The 17,933-nt window shown below is 36.3% G+C and overlaps 1 long non-coding RNA gene across 2 annotated transcripts in view; it reads left to right on the top strand.

Moving 5' to 3' along the window:
• Window positions 1–17,933, top strand: part of LOC123611182 — a 40,662-nt gene that overhangs the window by 4,246 nt on the left and 18,483 nt on the right. The window lies entirely within an intron of this gene.

The following is a 17,933-nucleotide window of genomic DNA, read 5'->3' as shown; positions in this document are numbered from 1 at the left end:
ACTAAAGGAGAAGGGTAAGAGTGGTCCCAAGAGTGATGCAGTTAGAGATCTGGGCAGTAGCAATTTGGGACCATTGATCTGTTGAGGTAGGGGAATGACAGGATGAGTTTTAGTGACACTGGAGGAAGATGGCAGTAGCTGTAGTGAGATCTGTTTTTGCAGGAATCCAGAGGAGAATTGATGTTCACCTGAATTAGGATAGTGACAGTAAAGATGTAGAGAAGTGGCCCAAGTTATGTGATAGAACTGACTACACTTTGTGACAGATGGAATATGGGGAATGAGAGAGGTATCCAAAGATGACTCACACATTTCTGGTTTGAGTAGTTCAGTAGTGGTGCTAGAAGAAAGTTGCTGGAGATAATACACTCAGTTTGGGTCACAGTTTAAGTTTAAGGTACCTGCTAGACATCCAAGGCACACTGGATGTTTTGATATATGCACCTGAAGCCCAGAAGTGAGGGTTGAGGTGGGACCAATAGAAAATTTCCATGTTTCATCCTAACACCTTTGTTGCCCTTTCCTGCTTTGTATTGTCTCTTTAGAAAATATTACTACCGTATTATATTTTACACATTTTATTTTCATCTTACTGCATGGAATAAAAGTTAAAAAGAAATCACAGAGATTTTTATCTGATTTACTCACTGCTGTATTCCAGTACCTAGTGCCTATAGTAGACACTTAATACATATGTTTTAATGAATGAGTATATATTTGAAGATGCTGAGGGTGTAAATAACTTAAATCATAAGAGCACATAAGACTTCTGTCAGGAGGATGAGCAGAATGAGGATACTAGAGGATCTAGAAGAGAATCTTCTGGTAAAAGACAGTTACAGCCATCAAAAGACTCAAAATAGGACTGGCCTAAAAGGTAAGAGGAAGATACTGTGGTGATAAAAGCCAAGGAAAGAGAATATTCTGATAAAGGACTGTTCAGCTGTATTAAATTCTTAAAATGTATGTTAATTTTGGAGTAGACATTATGTGCATATGGTATAAAATACAGAAGGTAATGCACTCTGTCCCTCTGCCACCCTGATTCCTTCCCTGGAAACTAACACAACTCCATTGGGAGGGGGTAATGTGGAATTCTGTATCATAGCCTTTCATCTGATGAAGAACAAGTATGGAATATGCCCACGGTGCCAGGTCAGTTTCACTGACCTGCTGCTGGTGGTGAATCATCAGCAGTGATGATTTTGGGGAAGGTTTCATGGAACATGGGTTACCTATTTTGCCAAATCATTTAAATACTTTTTAAATGATTACTTTTCAAAAAAAGTATTTAAAAAAGTACTATTACTTTTTTAAATGAATAATGGATCTTTTAGCTTTAAATATTGATTGGGGTCTTATAAAATAATATTTAGAAATTTCAGTAATACTAAATACTAGTGAGAACATCAGAAACACTATGTAGGAAGAAAATATACATTTATTATTTTCAGTACATACAATAATATAAACTTACCAATTACTAATAAAGTGTGCCAAGTATATGGCTTCCTGGAACCTAGTGTAATATACAAATAAGAATCATTTTTAAACAATATTTACATATATCTTATGCATTAATGCACCTTTATTTATTTGTATATGCTAAAGGATCCTAGAGTAGTTTAACTGTTATAAAATATTTTTTTCTCTTATGCTAATTAAAAATACCCTTTATTTATATGTCTGGCAAACCTTGCTTTCGCAGACACTGGAAAATAAAAATTATCTCTAAATTACTATAAATTGCAAAGTATGCGCCTATGTCTTAATGATGTTTTATCACACAGAATTAGAAATGTGAATTCTATGTTCACTGAGTCCTGAGTGTTTCTCCTTCAACAGTTTAAGACTAACATTAAGTCTGAGTTTCTGTAAAATTCTTGGCCTTAGTAAGCCTGATGCCATAAAAACCAATTTAAACTATTTAACTGAAAATTAACATGTAATAATAGTATAGCAATATTAATGTGTCACATAGTGTTTCAAATTCTCTGCATATAATAATAATATTTAATCCTTACAATATGCCTATGAAAGGTTATTATTACAATATTTTCATATATGAAGAAATATAAGCAAAAATTAAGTGACTATAAGATTATACAGTTTATAAGAAAATACTGAAGGACTCAGGCCTTTCCTGATAACTATCAACTTTATAAATAAAACTTCCATAAATTTGTCTACTTTACAGTCAGTTCTCAGCATGTCTCATCTAGTGAGTTAATGTAACAAAATAAAATCTTAGCCCAAAGGATCTCTGCATCTAACAGAGATTTGATAACAATCAGATGACCAACAGGAAATTTTCAGGGCTTGAATTACCAGATTTTTTTGAAGGTCCTTTTACCTTTCAGCACCACCTCAAATTAATCGATCTTGAAGAGTACAGAAAAAGTGTACCTTAAAGTACAAAATGAAATTACTGATGCTCCAAATGGAGGTAAAATTGTTAAATGAGGAAATTGCCTAACTTCTGACACCATGGGGATACTAATTGTATTCAGTCTCAGTAGTAACAAAACACCACATCCCTTATCTTTTTACCAACCACTTCTCCAAACCTGAAGGAGGAGGAGAGGTGTGCCTCATCAATACAAGTGAAGGAACAAAACTGATGTACGAGCAGTGACATTGCAGATTCTAAGGAGTAACTTTTTGAAAATTTCAGGTTTGTTGGTTACTTAGGGATGACTTTTGAGGGATGGCCAAAGATAGGTAATCCACTATGACCAATGGAGTTTTCCAGGATGTGGGTCACACCACGCTGAGGCCCTTTCCTGATGCTCCTCTACCAGGACTATGTATCCACTAGATGCCTGAATTAGAGAACCTAGGTTTACAAGCCTTTAGAGGGCCTATAAAAATGCTGGAATCTTGAAAAAAAAATGTACATATTAGCCCCAAATTAGAAAAGCAAACTAAATGCTGAAATTAATGTTTAATTAAATGTCTATAAAACATAATATTATGTCTATAATTATCAAACTTAAATTTCACATGGGAAATATACATTTTTAATATGTTTTATTTTATATGTCATGGGGTCTCCATGAGTTAGAGGACTCGGGCATATGAAGGTTGTGAAAATCTCCAGCTGTCATCAGCTTCAAGGAAAGTTAGTCCTTTCCCTACTTCAATCTAAACCAATTGTAGAGTCTTGCTTTTTTGTTTTGCTTTGTTTTTTCTTTAAATTACCTTCAGAAACATCTCCATTTGCTAATTCTACAAGGGACTTGTATTCTTATTTTATTATTCTCTATGCTCACTGCATTCACCTAACTTGTATGAGACACTCATTAATTGATAAATTGTAATTCCAATTATTATTCATGACTAATACATATTGAGTGCTTGATTACTAGCTTGTTTATTCTGTGATGAACATCAACAATTACTCATTTAACTCTGTGACGTATATTATTCAGTGCTCTTGGGATTGAAAGGGACAGAAACCAAATTCAAACTAGCTAAAGTAAATGAATACTAGGTCATGTTAAGGGTGTTCAACTCTGAGTGCAGGTAAATTGAGAAGGCTGAAAGTTCTGTTTTATGAAGTTTGGCTTCCAAAGACAACCATAAACTGGCTTCGTTTAGCAACACTGAGAAGATGAGCAATTTGTTACACCACCCAATTCTATGGGGGCTTGGATCCCACTCCTATCATCAACCAGTCACTTGCCCTGGATCCTGAAGCTGGGATAAACCATATTCAGACAATATGGACTGTGAATGGTTGAGGAATAATGACCCAAAGTAAGACTATTAATGTTCTGTTACCAGAAAGAGAGGAAATGGATGCTGAACAGATAAAGTCACAGATATCTACTAGAGGTCGAATAGGAATTATTACTAACCATATGTTTTAGATACAGGAATTATGACATGGGGACTTGAATGTTGCTAGAAAAAGAATCCAAATTCACCATATCTGTCTTGCATGAATGTCCCTGCAACTGGCCAGTAAGGATGAATGAATGAATATATCAATCTAGGACATCTGGTCTCTCAGATTCATGTCAAGGGTGGATGATTGCTACATTACATTTTAGCAGCTCACATAATCATATGTGAAACAATCACCCAGAAAACTGTTTTTAAAAAGTCATGGTATAACTGAGTAAACATAAGTAAATACATGTAGGAAAATGATATAAATTAATAAAATTATGAATGAGAATAACCAGGGATAAAAGGTCCTCATAAATTAATATTTGAGTAACTAAGACCTATTAGTAAAAACATTATAATATTAATGTCAAATAATTGTATTAGCTCTACTTACACATAGTAAAACCTTATCAATATATATTGAATGAATGAATTCCACAGCAACATTTTTGCTAAGTATTTAAATAGAATAGTAGCATATTAATAATCATAGAATAGCCTCTTAATTAGTGTTAATATGTGATTTTTCTTAATAATAAAAATATACTTTTGTTTGGTATTTAACCATGATACGTAAGTCATTGTTGATACCAAATGACCTTTCCTGATACTGGTGTTCTCACCTGTCTACACCTCATTAATTTTCACAAAATACTATGAGGTAAGTTCTAATATTATTTGTCTTTCACAATATTATGAAAGTGTCAAGATTTTGTGATTGAGAAAGCTTCTCCGCAGAAAAGGAGGAGAGGAGAAGTAGTCAGTCTGTGAGAATGAAGATTTTCTTTAATTGGAAACCTTAAGAGTAGGTGATAACAACCAATGTTTCCTTTCATGTTTTAACATAATTCTCCCATATTAGAAACTGCATGAAGACACGTTTTGTTCCTACTTCCTGAGAAAATGAATTTGCTTTCAGGTTCAAATAAATTATTAACAGCCATAAAGGAAGTGTCCTACTGAGGGATGTGGTATGTGGTAGCCTAGAGCACAGCCATTGCATTATAAAATAAAGACAGTGCCTTTCAGGATAGAAAGCCCAACAGCCAATATCTATCAGTGTTATTGTTATTAGTGTAATGTATCTTTTTTAAAAAAAATTCCCAGTTTTCTTGGGATATAATTGACATATAGGGCTGTATGGGTTTGATGTGTATAGCTTAATGATGTGACTTACATATATTATGAAATGATTACCACAATAAGTGTAGTGATATCCATTATCTCATATAGATACAAAAGAAGGGAAAAAAGTTTGTTCTTGTGATAACTCTTAGCATTTACTTTCTTAACAACTTTCAAATATGCCATCCAGCTGTGTTAACTATAGTCCTCATGTTGTAGATTACATCTCTAGTACTTCTTTATCTTACAACTAGATGTTTGTACCTTTTGACCACCTTCCTCAAATTATCCCTCCCCTCCCCTCCACCTCTGGTAACCACAACTCTGGTCTCTTTTTTCTACAAGTCTGTTTGTTTATTTGTTTATTTGTTTTTTAGATTTCACATGTAAGTGAGATCTTACAGTGTATGTCTTTGTCTAACTTATTTCACTTAGCATTGAACTCCCTCAATTTCCGTCATGTTGTCACAAAAGGCAGCATTTCCTTGGTTTTTATTCCATCGTGTATGTGTTCTTCAACTTCTTTATCAATTCATCCATCAGTGGACACTTAGGTTGTTTCCATGTCTTGGCTCTTGTAAATAATGCTGCTATGGATGAATGTCAGGGTGCAGATATCTCTTCAACATAGTAATTTTATTTCTTTTGAATATATTCCCAGAAGTAGAATTGTTGGATGATATGATAGTCCTATTTTTAATTTTTTGAGGAACCTTCATACTGTTTTAGAAAGTGGCTGTACCAGTTTATAATCCCATCAACAGTAGACAAGGATTCTTTTATCCACATCCTTACCAGCATTTGTTATCTTTTGTATTTTTGATGCTAGCCATTGAAACAGGTGTGAGTTGATGTCTTATTGTGATTTTCACTTGCATTTCCCTAATGATTACTGACATGGAGCACTTTTCCATGTGCCTGTTGGCCATTCTTTTGTCTTCTTTTGAAAAATGTCTATTCAGGTCCTTTGTCCATTTTTTAAAATGTTTATTTATTTATTTTTTTTTGAGAGAAAGGGAGAATGTGTGCACAGAGAGGGGCAGAAAGAGAGGAGAGAGAGAATCCCAAGCAGGCTCCGCACTGTGGGGCTCAATCCCCAAAACTGTGAGATCCTGACCTGAGCCGAAATCAAGAGTCCAGTGCTTAACTGACTAAGCCACCCAGGCACCCCTCTTTGTCCACCTTTAAAATTGTATTATTTTATTTTATTTTTTTGCTAGACATACTTTATTGTAATGAGAGTTTAGAACTAAGTGACTTAGCTGTTGGAGCCAATGATAATTCAACAAGAAGCAGTGAGTACTTTGGGAGTTTGGTAGGCTTCAAAGATGCACTTTACTGAGAAGTTCGCATGTAAACCCTGATGCTTCAGGAGATGATTGTAGATATATGGACAGAGATTTAAATAGGATAGTATCACAACATATATCAGCTTTCTTTCCATCCTGATTAAACTGCCAAGAAAGTCTCAGTTTGGTAGCAACATGTCATCAATATTCCCCTAACAACTTTGTTCCTTCTCTATTTTAACTGAGAGATGTAAATCTTCAGATCCAATTGTATTGATCTTTCTTATTATGGTTATATTCCATTTATGGCCAGGAATATTAAATTTACACAAAAGGTGGTGATACTGCCTTTCTTTAAAATACATTTATGCAAGCTAAAGGTGAGTAAATTCAAGAAAATACTGACAAAAATAACAGAGCAGGTGGCACATGCATTTGACAAAAATAATGTAGGTAGTATATAAAAATTCTGGTATAAAAACATTTGGGAAACTGACTAAATAATTTGGGCAGGAACAATCTGTCAAAGTTCTAAAAGAGAAATTCTCATAGTTTAGGCTACAGTGAAAGCCTTCTAACTCTTAAGACACTATAATTATCAAATGTCACTAGTGTGAGTGACCAGCACCCAGAATATATGAGATGAAACTGAACATCATAAAACAGCAAAGTCATCTCTATATGTAGGTTATCAAAATCTAATTCAGTAATTCAATGAATATCCTGAGCATCTATGTATTTGGAAGTGTTCTTGATTCTGGGATAAACAAAAAGATTCTTCCTTTCAAGGAAGTTGTAGCAGAGTGAGGAGGATAGCAAAAAATAATTAAACAGTAGAATATTAATGTCACAAGAAAGGTATAGACCAAGAAGAACCTAATCCAAGGAAGATTGAAGGAAAAATAGACCACAACCGGTTAGAATTAAATGAGAAAGCCTTTACTGAAGAGATGCTATTTGGGGGCACCTGGGCTCAGCAAGTTAAGCATTTGACTTTGGCTCAGGTCATGATCTCATGGTTTGTGGGTTTGAGCCCTATGTTGATCACTGTGCTGACAGCTCAAAGCCTGGAGCCTGCTTCAGATTCTTTGTCTCCCTCTCTCTCTCTCTCTCTCTCTCTCTCTCTCTGTCCCTCCCCAACTTGTGCTTTCTCTCTCTCTCAAAAGTAAATAAATAAACATTGAAAAAAAATAGATGTGATTTGAAATGGACCTAGAAGGGTGGGTAATGGAAACATTTGAGGTAAGTTTCCTCATTGGCAAACCAGTGTCTGGCTAGAGAAATGAATGACTGGCAATGTCAGCCGTGATGTGGAAAACATTGACATCAGGATGAGGATTTCAAGTTATGTAAATAGATGTAAGATCTGGAATCCAGTCATCCTTTGATCATTTATTGGCTATGTTATAGTTGCCACATCATTTTGATCAGAAAACCTTTTCTGATAGTAAATATTTTAGGTTTTGTAGGAACTTAAGTATGCAGTAGTAGCATGAAAGCAGTCATATAAACTTCAACAATACAGAGAGGTCAGGGAGCAAGGAGCAATAAAGAAGGGGAAAAAAGACAAAAAACAAAACACTACTGGGAAAATATGGTAAGATCTTTACCAGGAAACGAAGTAAACAAACAAAACACTTCTCATGTTATATAAATCATACTAGTAATTTGAGAGGATCTTGTATGTCACTTCCACGTACAAAGGGGCGTGAGATCTGAAAGGAATGCCATGGCATCATAGATCATTTTAATCTTAGTGTGAAGCTGAACTGACGTGGGGAAGAAACATTACATCTTAGATTCTTTTAAAATTAGACGGGAAAAGCACTGAAGAATTTACTGCAAGAAGCCTGAATAGTGAAATGAATGCTTACTCTTTTTTTTCCTCTAGGGAGTGGGGTTATGTGGCATACAAGGAACTGGCTGCCCCCTTCCGTCCTTCTATATGGAGAGGGAGGTATAAATGGGAATGAGAAGAGAAAATCATTAAGATGTTATTTGGATAAAAACTGATGTTCTACCAGAAAACAAAGAAAGTGGAGTAGGAGAGTGATGGTTAAAAAAAAAAAAAGAAAGAAAGAAAAAAAAACCCTAAAATTTAAAGTTAAAAAAGTCAGATATCAGTTAAAACAACTTTTGAAGCTTGCAAATCAAACTCATAGTTTTGGAAAGAACCTCAAGTAATCATTGAGATGTTAAGGTAAAATACAATATGAATTTTTATAAATAAAACAAAAAACTTCAAATAGCTAGCTTGCAGCAGAAATTTCTGGTCTAATCCTTCAAACAGGTTTATTTATTTATTTTCCTCTGTTATTAAGGTCATACAGAAGACTAAACTAGTGCTCTACCTAAATTCCCTCAGATAATTTTTTTATCCTCCCAACCCCACACCACCCACCCACCCCATGCACATTATTTTGGAGTGATTTCTATGAGCAGTACCTGCATTCACCCTCTTCAGTATACCACCCCTTGGGCTACTGGGCAGCTTTGGACCACTGGAAAATACTGGAGAATTTGCAGCCTCCTCGGTGCCCATTAACCAATGATTATGTGGTGGGCAGTAGAGCAATCCTTAAGCAACTTATACTCCAGAGTTTCCTCGTGAAGTCAGGCTCAAACTTACCTGCCTAATGGCTTTGGCTTGAAATTTCACCCTTATTTGGTTTACTCCGACTTCCCTATCTTATTTCCCCTACTTGCTTATCACGTGCCCAAAAGTTTTTCTTTCTTGGTCTGCTTCTGGGGAGTGAGCTTCAGAGCACTGGAAAGTATGAGATCCAATCCAGGGAAAAACTTTGTTTTTGGAAAATAAGACATCATTATTAGAACCCTGCAGATGGGGGCGCCTGGGTGGCTCAGTCGGTTAAGTGTCCGACTTCGGCTCAGGTCATGATCTCATGGTTCACGAGTTTGAGCCCTGCGTCGGGCTCGTCGGGCTCGTCGGGCTCGTCGGGCTCGTCGGGCTCGGAGCCTGGAGCCTGCTTCCGATTCTGTGTCTCCCTCTTTCTCTGACCCTCCCCCCATTCATGCTCTGTCTCCCTCTGTCTCAAAAATAAATAAACGTTAAAAAAAAATTAAAAAAAAACAGAACTCTGCAGATGAAAATGATACCATAAGTTATATAAGAAAAACAACTAGTTTTGTTGTTACTTTCACACTAGCTATGTGATTTTTTTTTTTTTTTTTTTTTTTTTTTTTTTTTGGTGGAGGAGGGTGGGGAGGTGAAGAGGAGGTAGACAAGGTACAGCTTCTTCCTGTCTCCTAGTTGTCTCATATGTAATATAAGGCTGTCAAATTAAGTGATCCCTAAAGTTCCTTCTCTATCTAAAATTCTGTGACCTAAATCAGGCAGTTGACAACTATGGATCACTAACCAAACATAGCTTGATCCTGTTTTATAGGCTCATGGCTGAACTCATTTTTTTAGATACTATCAATGCTTGCTATTATGCCACAACTACAGAATTGAATAGCATAGGTTGTAGGCCTGTTATCATCCTCAACATTTTTTTAAGTTAGATGCAGAAATTAAGACAAAGTAAGCTTAAATAACTTGCCCATGTCCACAAGGCAAGTAATGGCAGAACTGAGATTTACATTCAGCCAATCTGCCTTCAGAGTTGGTGGTTTTAGCCACTGTGATCATTTGGGAAGGTCATAATAAAAATGAATGTTAAATCCTTCTGACTCATAGTAACTACATTGTGTTTATTTTGTTTTTGGGAGCAGGGTTAACATTAACAGGAAGACTCGTGGAAGCATGAATGGAGGAGAGGGAGGGGGGGACTGTCTGCAGGTTCCACAAAGTTGTTAGGAAATAACAAGAATAAAATATAGCCTACTTATTTTTTCACCATCACATGCAGTTCTAAAATGTGGTTTCATGTTCTCTTCATTTTCCCTCATGGTGCAAGTCACAGACACGTTCACAAACAAATTCACAACTAAGATGCTTGACTTGGTCCTTAGCGCGCCAGCTCCTGCATCTGTGGAGCGGAACTAATCATTTTAAGTCACTTCTCACCCCTCCTACTTCCTCTGAGATTGCAGTTTTGCTTAGGCAACATGATGGATGACAATGCCAACGGTAGACAATTTTACTTCTGACAATCCACAGTGTTATACTACAACAGCACAGTCTGTTTTATATTTTTGCTTGTTTGTTTTAGAGCCCATTGACATAAATTCCCTCGACACATATTTGTGTATCCTTTTCCACTGAGTTAAAGACTCATTTGGATGGAACAAGTTCACATACTGATATAAGTGGAGGAAGAAGGAAAAATCCCAAAGAAGATAGGATGGAGAGGCATTTTTCAATTTATTTTCCTCAAATGAATGATAGGATTTAAATCATGGAGGAATAGGGGTAGCTAATATGAACTTATATTTCTTTTTTAAGAAAAGGTGTTCTTTTCTGGTAAATATTTTGCCACTCACAATTTGACAATTGCATCATGTGAACTTGGCTACAATAACCTGGTTTGGGGCATTATAGCTCTAATTTAATACCTTTCCTCATGTTGGAAAAGTGGGTGATACATTCCTTACTCTGCCCAGGTCAGAGTTTCCTCACGTGGCCATTTTTAGTAGTGTCTGTGTCTGCAGTAAGATTAAATCACTTTCCTTCTCTCTCTCTGCCTGTGTGTGTTCATGCGTGTATGTGCTTGTGTGTGTGTTTAACTTTGCCATAATTAAATGATTGCCTGAGTATACAATTGTGCTAGCCACTGTGATAAGTGCTTAATATGCTTTACTTCATTTAATATTCACATTAATTCTGAGGTCAGGTTTGCTATCTATAATTTTCAAGTGAAGAAATAAAGATTATTAAAAGTTAAGAGGTGGGTCCAAAGTGACAAAACTGGTAAATAATATACCCTAGATCCCAATTCAGGTCAGTGTGCCCATAGGTAGTTACCTTAAATCCTATACAAGAACTCAAACAGATAAAGTATAGATATACTCAAGTAGTAATGTGAACCGAGAAAGATACAGGTTGCCAAGTAGGGATGAGATCTTAGTGATGGATCTAGAACGACAGAGAGAAGGTTAAGAAATTGTATTACCAAAGTCAGAATGGTGATAATCATTCACCAAAGTAGTTAAAAAAACGTTTATCCTGGCCAGAAACGTGTTAGAGATTAGGGATTGGGGGACAGGTAGGTGGCTGATGTCCAGAACAGCACAAGGACTCAGAACCAGCATTGAAAGACCTACTACTCCAACATCTTTCATTAACATAAAAGATGTAAAGGGAGCTGATTTTGAAGCAGAAATTTTCTAAACTAAGAAAACAAATCAGCATTTGTGGAGCACCTACTTTGTGTTGAATATTGTACGCAGGCTGTATGTGCTAGCTTATTTACTCTTCCCCAAAATACAGGAGAGACTAGAGAAGTTAATTTCCTTTTCTACAACTACACAAGTAGCAAGGCAGAATATGGATGGGGGGTAGCATTGGGAAGCAGGTTGGCATTTCACTGTAAGCTAAAAATTATTTTTCATGGGGTGCCTGGGTGGCTCAGTCGGTTAAGCATCCAACTTTGGCTCAGGTCATGATGTCACAGTTTGTGGGTTCAAGCCCCGCATCGGGTGACAGCTCAGAGCCTGGAGCCTGCTTCAGATTCTGTGTCTCCCTCTCTCTCTGCCCCTCTCATACTCATGCTCTGTCTCTTGAAAATAAACAAAATGTTAAAAAAAATTTAAACATTTTTCATTATAAAGTGGTGCTACTATAAGCTTATAGAAGAAAAAGCCCTGATTATTTAGGGACATTCCAAAGTTTTCTTTTTTTCTTTTTTTTCAATAAATTTAAGTTTATTTTTTAAGTTTTTATTCAAATTCCCGTTAGTTAACACACAGTGTAATATTAGTTTCAGGTGTACAATATAGTGATTCAGCACTTCTACACAGCACCATACTTACCACAATAAGTGCCCTCTTTAATCTTCATCACCTATTTAACCCAGCTCCCCATCCTCCTTCCCTATAGTTCTTCTCTATAATTCAGTCTTTTTTCTTGGTTTGCCTCTCCATCTCTTTTTTCCCCCTTGGCTCATTTGTTTTGTTAAATTCCACATATGAGTGAAATCATAGGGTACTTGTCTTTCTCTGACTTCTTTTGCTTAGCATACTACTCTCTAGCTCCATCTACATTGTTACAAGTGGCAAGATTTCATTCTTTTTTATGGTCAAGTAATATTGGAAAACAAAAGCAAAATGAAAGCTTCTGCACAGCAAAGGAAACAATCAATAAAACTAAAAGGCAACTGATGGAATAGGAGAAGGTATTTGCAAATGACTTATCTGTTTAAGGGTTAGTATCCAAAATATATAAAGAACTTATAAACTCAGCACCCAAAAAATGAATAATCCAATTAAAACTGGGCAGAACACATGAACAGACGTTTCCTCAAACATCCAGATGGCCAACAGACAGATGAAAAGATGATCAACATCGCTGATCATCAGGGAAATACAAATCAAAACCACAATGAGATATAACCTCACACCTGTCAGAATGGCTAAAATCAACAACATGAGGAACAATAGCCTGTGGACAAAGGGGAACCCTCTTGCACTGTTAGTGGGAATGCAAAGTTTTGTTTTTTTCTTGAAAATAGATTTAAAGAAAGCAAAGGACAAAGTATCATGGTTTTGAAAATATCCATTATTTAAATAATATCTACTTGCTTTGAAAGAAATATACATCATTATTCACCCATATTTTAATGCTATGCATGTGGAATTCAGATACGAAAATCACTGAATCTGCCCCTGAGACTGGAATAGTGTAGGGAAAATTAGAGAAAAAGCTACAAGGTCTCTTGATGAGTAATATGAAAAGTTCAAAGCAGAAAGCCTGTTTAAAAATATAAATTGTGACTCCCTAATACTTTTAATTTTTAGGAGGGTTGTTTATAAAGAATATAATGTACGTAGCATTTAACAACTTGTTTTGTCAAAAGTTTCTCACTAAGATTTGACCCATAAGGAAATGGAATCCAGAGACAAGCCCTGGAAGGCATTAGAATGCATGATGAATTTCTGTTGGCCATCCATATATACCTTTTAAGGAAAGGTAACTATAGAGAACAAACCAGGGGTTGATGGAGACAGGTGGGTAGGGGATGGGTTAAATGGGTGATGGGTATTAAGGAGGACACTTGTGATGAGCACTGGGTGTTATGTGTAAGTGATAAATCACTAAATTCTACACCTGAAGCCAATTTTAGCACGTATGTTAACTAACTAGAATTCAAATAAAAACTTGAAATCAAAAAAGAAAAGAAAAGCATAAGTAGTAACTATGAATCAAATTTCCTTTGCTTAAATCTGAAGTTCTCTTCTATGAACTTACACAAACCATGACTTTATATTCTAGCCAAGTTCCTTTTCGCTGGTCTCATTCCTTAAGCTGCGGTTTCTTTCCAAAGTGGTTTACTTGCTCTGTTTCCCTTCACAACTTCAAGGGGTGCAGCAGGTACATCTGAAGAGATCCTTTTGCTCCATGACCTTCCAGGCATTCTTTCTTCAGCCCAGAATTACTTCTGGACCCTCATCTATGTCACTCCTTCCTTCACTACACTCCGTTTACACTGGCCACCCACACCAAGCAGACTCCTGCCTCTGAGCTTTGCCCCTGTGGTCCTTTGCCTGGAATATTCCTCCCCCTTTCACATGGATAACTGAATGTCCAGGTCTCGTCATCTCACATGTAACCTGTTCAGAGTGGTCATTCCTATGCTTCTCCAACTCCAGGCAACTCTCTCTGTCCTGTCACAGCCATTCACTATCTTCTTTTCTGAGTTGTTGTTGGTTTTTTTCAAACTTGTTCATTGTTTGTCTTCCTCCATTAAAATGTGGACTTCAAGAAATAATGGCCATCTTCTTCAACACAGTATCCAAAAGATCTGACACATAATAGGTCTAAAATAAAATTTACATTGAATGAATGACTAAATTTTGAATCTTTCTTTCCCCATGAATCATTCCTCTTTAACTTAATATTGCTGTTTCATTCCTCTTATCAGGTATAAGAGTTGCATATTTTTGAGAATATTATGTGAGACAATTTGCATATTTTAATCCTTCTAACAACTCTGTGAGGTAACCAGTAATATACTCATGAAAACTGACAAAGCTAATAAATATCAGAACCAGAATTAGAATAAAAGATGTTTTAAGAGCAATAGTCTTGTCATTAAGCTATGTAACTATTTGCCTTTTTTGTTGCCTAACTGCTCTGATTAGGACTTCTAGTGCTATGTTGTACAGGGGTGGTAAGAGTGGGCACCCTTGTTTTGTTTCTGATCTTAGGGGAAACGTTTCAACCATTCACCACTGAATGTGGCACGAGCTTCTCATATATGGCAATATTAAAGTGAGGTCCTTGGTTGTGCTCACTATCTCATTTTAGTAAATGCTGTCTCATATGTTTTTCTACCCCAACCTTACCCTTTACCCCAAGTCATGGTTTTTTTTCTTGTAATCTTGATATGGTTAATGGTTCTTTGAACCTTGTTATAGATTCCTTTTGCATTCCTACAGCAAGGAGCATGGGGTAAGGCATGTTGTGGACATATTATCAATGCTTGTTGAATTGAATTTATGAAATGGATATACATGATAAAAATAAGGAAAATCTCCTAGAAAATTTTGAGAGTATACACTCGTTCTGCACTGAATAAAATTGACTGTCCAAACAAATATGGAGGCAGAGTCATCACTGTATAACCTTTAAGGCGAATTAGCATAAGAGAATGGTATAGTTGCATGTGAAAATTAACCAATCCTTTCAAATTTATTGAGAAATTCCAGGATATTGGTTTGAGGTACAATATTTTCTCACTAGATTAAAACTCCATATCACAAAACTCCTCTTTCAAAATGGACTCACCTTCTGGTTACTTTCTGCCTCAGGGAAATTTGCTTGAATTTTCATTGATTCTCTGACTTCCTACAGATAAATAGATTTTCAAAAAAAGTAGGTTACTAAGTGGAAACAGTACATATTGTGTTGGTTATTTATTTTTAAGCATCGGTTTAAAACACTAAAGTGAGAAAAAACAACTACATGTAATTTAGATCACCTAGTAAGTAAGACTGGGAATTGAGAGAAACAAATGCTATTGCTAGGGGTTAACACAGCTAATACTTAGAAACACTGAACATTCAATGCTTTCACTGAGCATCTACTGTGTGCTGGGTACTTTCTAGGCACTAGAAACACAGTGGTAAATAAGACAGGATTCCTTTGCTCTGGGAAGGCACGTTTTAATAGGGAATAAGTTATTGAATAAATAAACTTAAGAGATACATAATAACAAATTGTTATAAAGTCATTTTAAGTAAAGAATGGGGAAATAGGGAAAATTATCAGAGGAGGAGGTGTTGAGAAGTCACTATATATGCTATGTGACAAAATTATTTTATTTATTTATAATTTTTTTAACATCTTTATTTCTTTATGAGAGACAGACAATGAGCAGAGGAGGGGCAGAGAGAGAGAGAGAGGGAGACACAGAATCTGAAGCAGGCTCGAACCCACGAACTGTGAGATCACGACCTGAGATGAAGTCGGACACTTAACCAACTGAGCCACCCAGTCGCCTCATGACAAAATTACTTTTAAATTGGAATCTGAAGGTATTACCCAGGCATACACTGGTAGTGATGGTGTTGAGATGGAAAGAGGAGAGGGCAGTAGAAGGGGATGAATCTAGTGGAGAGAACAATAAGCATGAAGTTCTCCCCATTCTGAGATAGGAGAAAGACTGACTGGACTGAGGAAGTCCGATGTGACTGGAGTAAAGTGAGCAAGGGAGACCCTAAACACAGAGAATAGACCATATTTGATAAGTAAACCAGGTAAGATGAAACTACTGACAATGGCTGCTAAAAACACATTGCCAGGTGTATTTTTTGGTGGTATGATTGATTCAATCAGATACCTTTCTCTTCTTTTACAAGAAAACAGTGAATTTATAAATTTATAAATGAGTGAATTCACTCATATCATCATATAAAAAGCAATTATTGAATGCCTGCAATATGCAAGGCACCACCCTATGCAGTGATGGCATTTAGAAATGAGCCATCATGCTAAAACAATTTTGAGCATTTACCAACTGAATCACAGAATACATTATTTTCATAATATTAAAAAAAAAAATTGTACTCAGTAGACTTGGGTTAGGGTAGAAGGGATGAATGAATCCACAAATTGTCCTCAGAATTTGTGATATGGACCAAGGATCAGGCTCTAAACCTTACTCCTTTAGGTTGAATCCTGGCTTGACCACTTCCTGAATGTAGGCAACTGCATTCTTTGTTTTGAGCCTTAGTGTACTGTTCTGTAAACTGGAGGTTATGGTAAAAAATCTTACTTGAAACACAAGTTATCTAGGGGCAGGCTAAACAGATAATGCATGTGAAACACATTTATAAGTGTTTGTCACCTAATATGGACTTAATAAATGGTAACCATTATATTTTACTCCACCCACTAAACTAGAAGGATATTTTCTTTTTCTTGTAATTTTCAGTTTGAGGGCATTTATTTGACTCTAGCCATACCTGGCTGATTGTTAGAACCACCAGAAATAATCATTTGATTGGCCTGGGAAAATGGTTGAGCAGCTGTAGTGTTTAAAACTCCCCAGGTGATTCTAATGTGCAGTGATGGCTGCAAACCACTGACCTTAAGGCTGTTTCAGCCGGATGACAACAGCTAGCTCCACTCTGCCCCCTGACCTACCTCAGATAAGAACTCAAATAAGTGGTGAAATTGCCAAAGGGCAGATGAAAAAGATACAGACTGCAACATTAAGGAACCTGAAAGATACATATACTGTGTTCCCAGGGCCCTCTTGCCCTGCTTTTCTGTTTGGTATTAGTTTCCAACTGGCTGTGAGTATTCAGTCTCTCATCCCTGAGACCTTAGTTCCTGTTGCTTCTTTGCAGAACCCAGTGACATTAAGAACTAAAATGACTCTTTCAAGTCATTAGTTGGAACATCTTTGCATCATGTTAGTACATTTAATAGTCTCCCAGAAACCTGAAAGAGCCTATGTATTTATGAAAGTGTCTAATGGATTTGAAAGAGTATCTTACAGAAAAGATTTGAGACTACAGATCATCATGTTCTTTCACAAATGACCCCCTTCTTCTAATCCTCCTAAGCCATCTATGATCATGTCATTCCTCAGTACAAAAACTTGCAATGGCTTCCAATGACTGGAAGAAAACTTTTAATTCCTGGAACATGGCTTTCAAGTCTCTTGATCATCAGGACCAACCGTCATTTCTAGATGTTTCAAACTTTTTGCTTTTGCAGAAACCTGTGTTTTAGCCAAATGATCTATTTACTATACCCTGAATGCACTTTGCGCTTTTTCCCCTCTATACCACTGGTTTTTAAACTTTAATATGCATACAAATCACCTGGGAATCCTATTAAAGTACATGTTTACTAGTATTTATTGATGAACATGTTTATTAGTGTTCATTAGCTGGACATGGGAGCACAATGAGGTTCTACATTTCTAACAAACTCCCATGTTATACAATTACTGTCAGTGCTAGAACCGTACTTGGGTACCAAGCATTTACACA

The sequence above is a fragment of the Leopardus geoffroyi genome, chromosome A1 (assembly GCF_018350155.1).
Source record: "Leopardus geoffroyi isolate Oge1 chromosome A1, O.geoffroyi_Oge1_pat1.0, whole genome shotgun sequence".
Lineage (NCBI taxonomy): Eukaryota > Metazoa > Chordata > Mammalia > Carnivora > Felidae > Leopardus > Leopardus geoffroyi.
The sequence above is the reverse complement of the archived record's forward strand: the minus strand, read 5'-3'. Positions and strand labels throughout refer to the sequence as shown.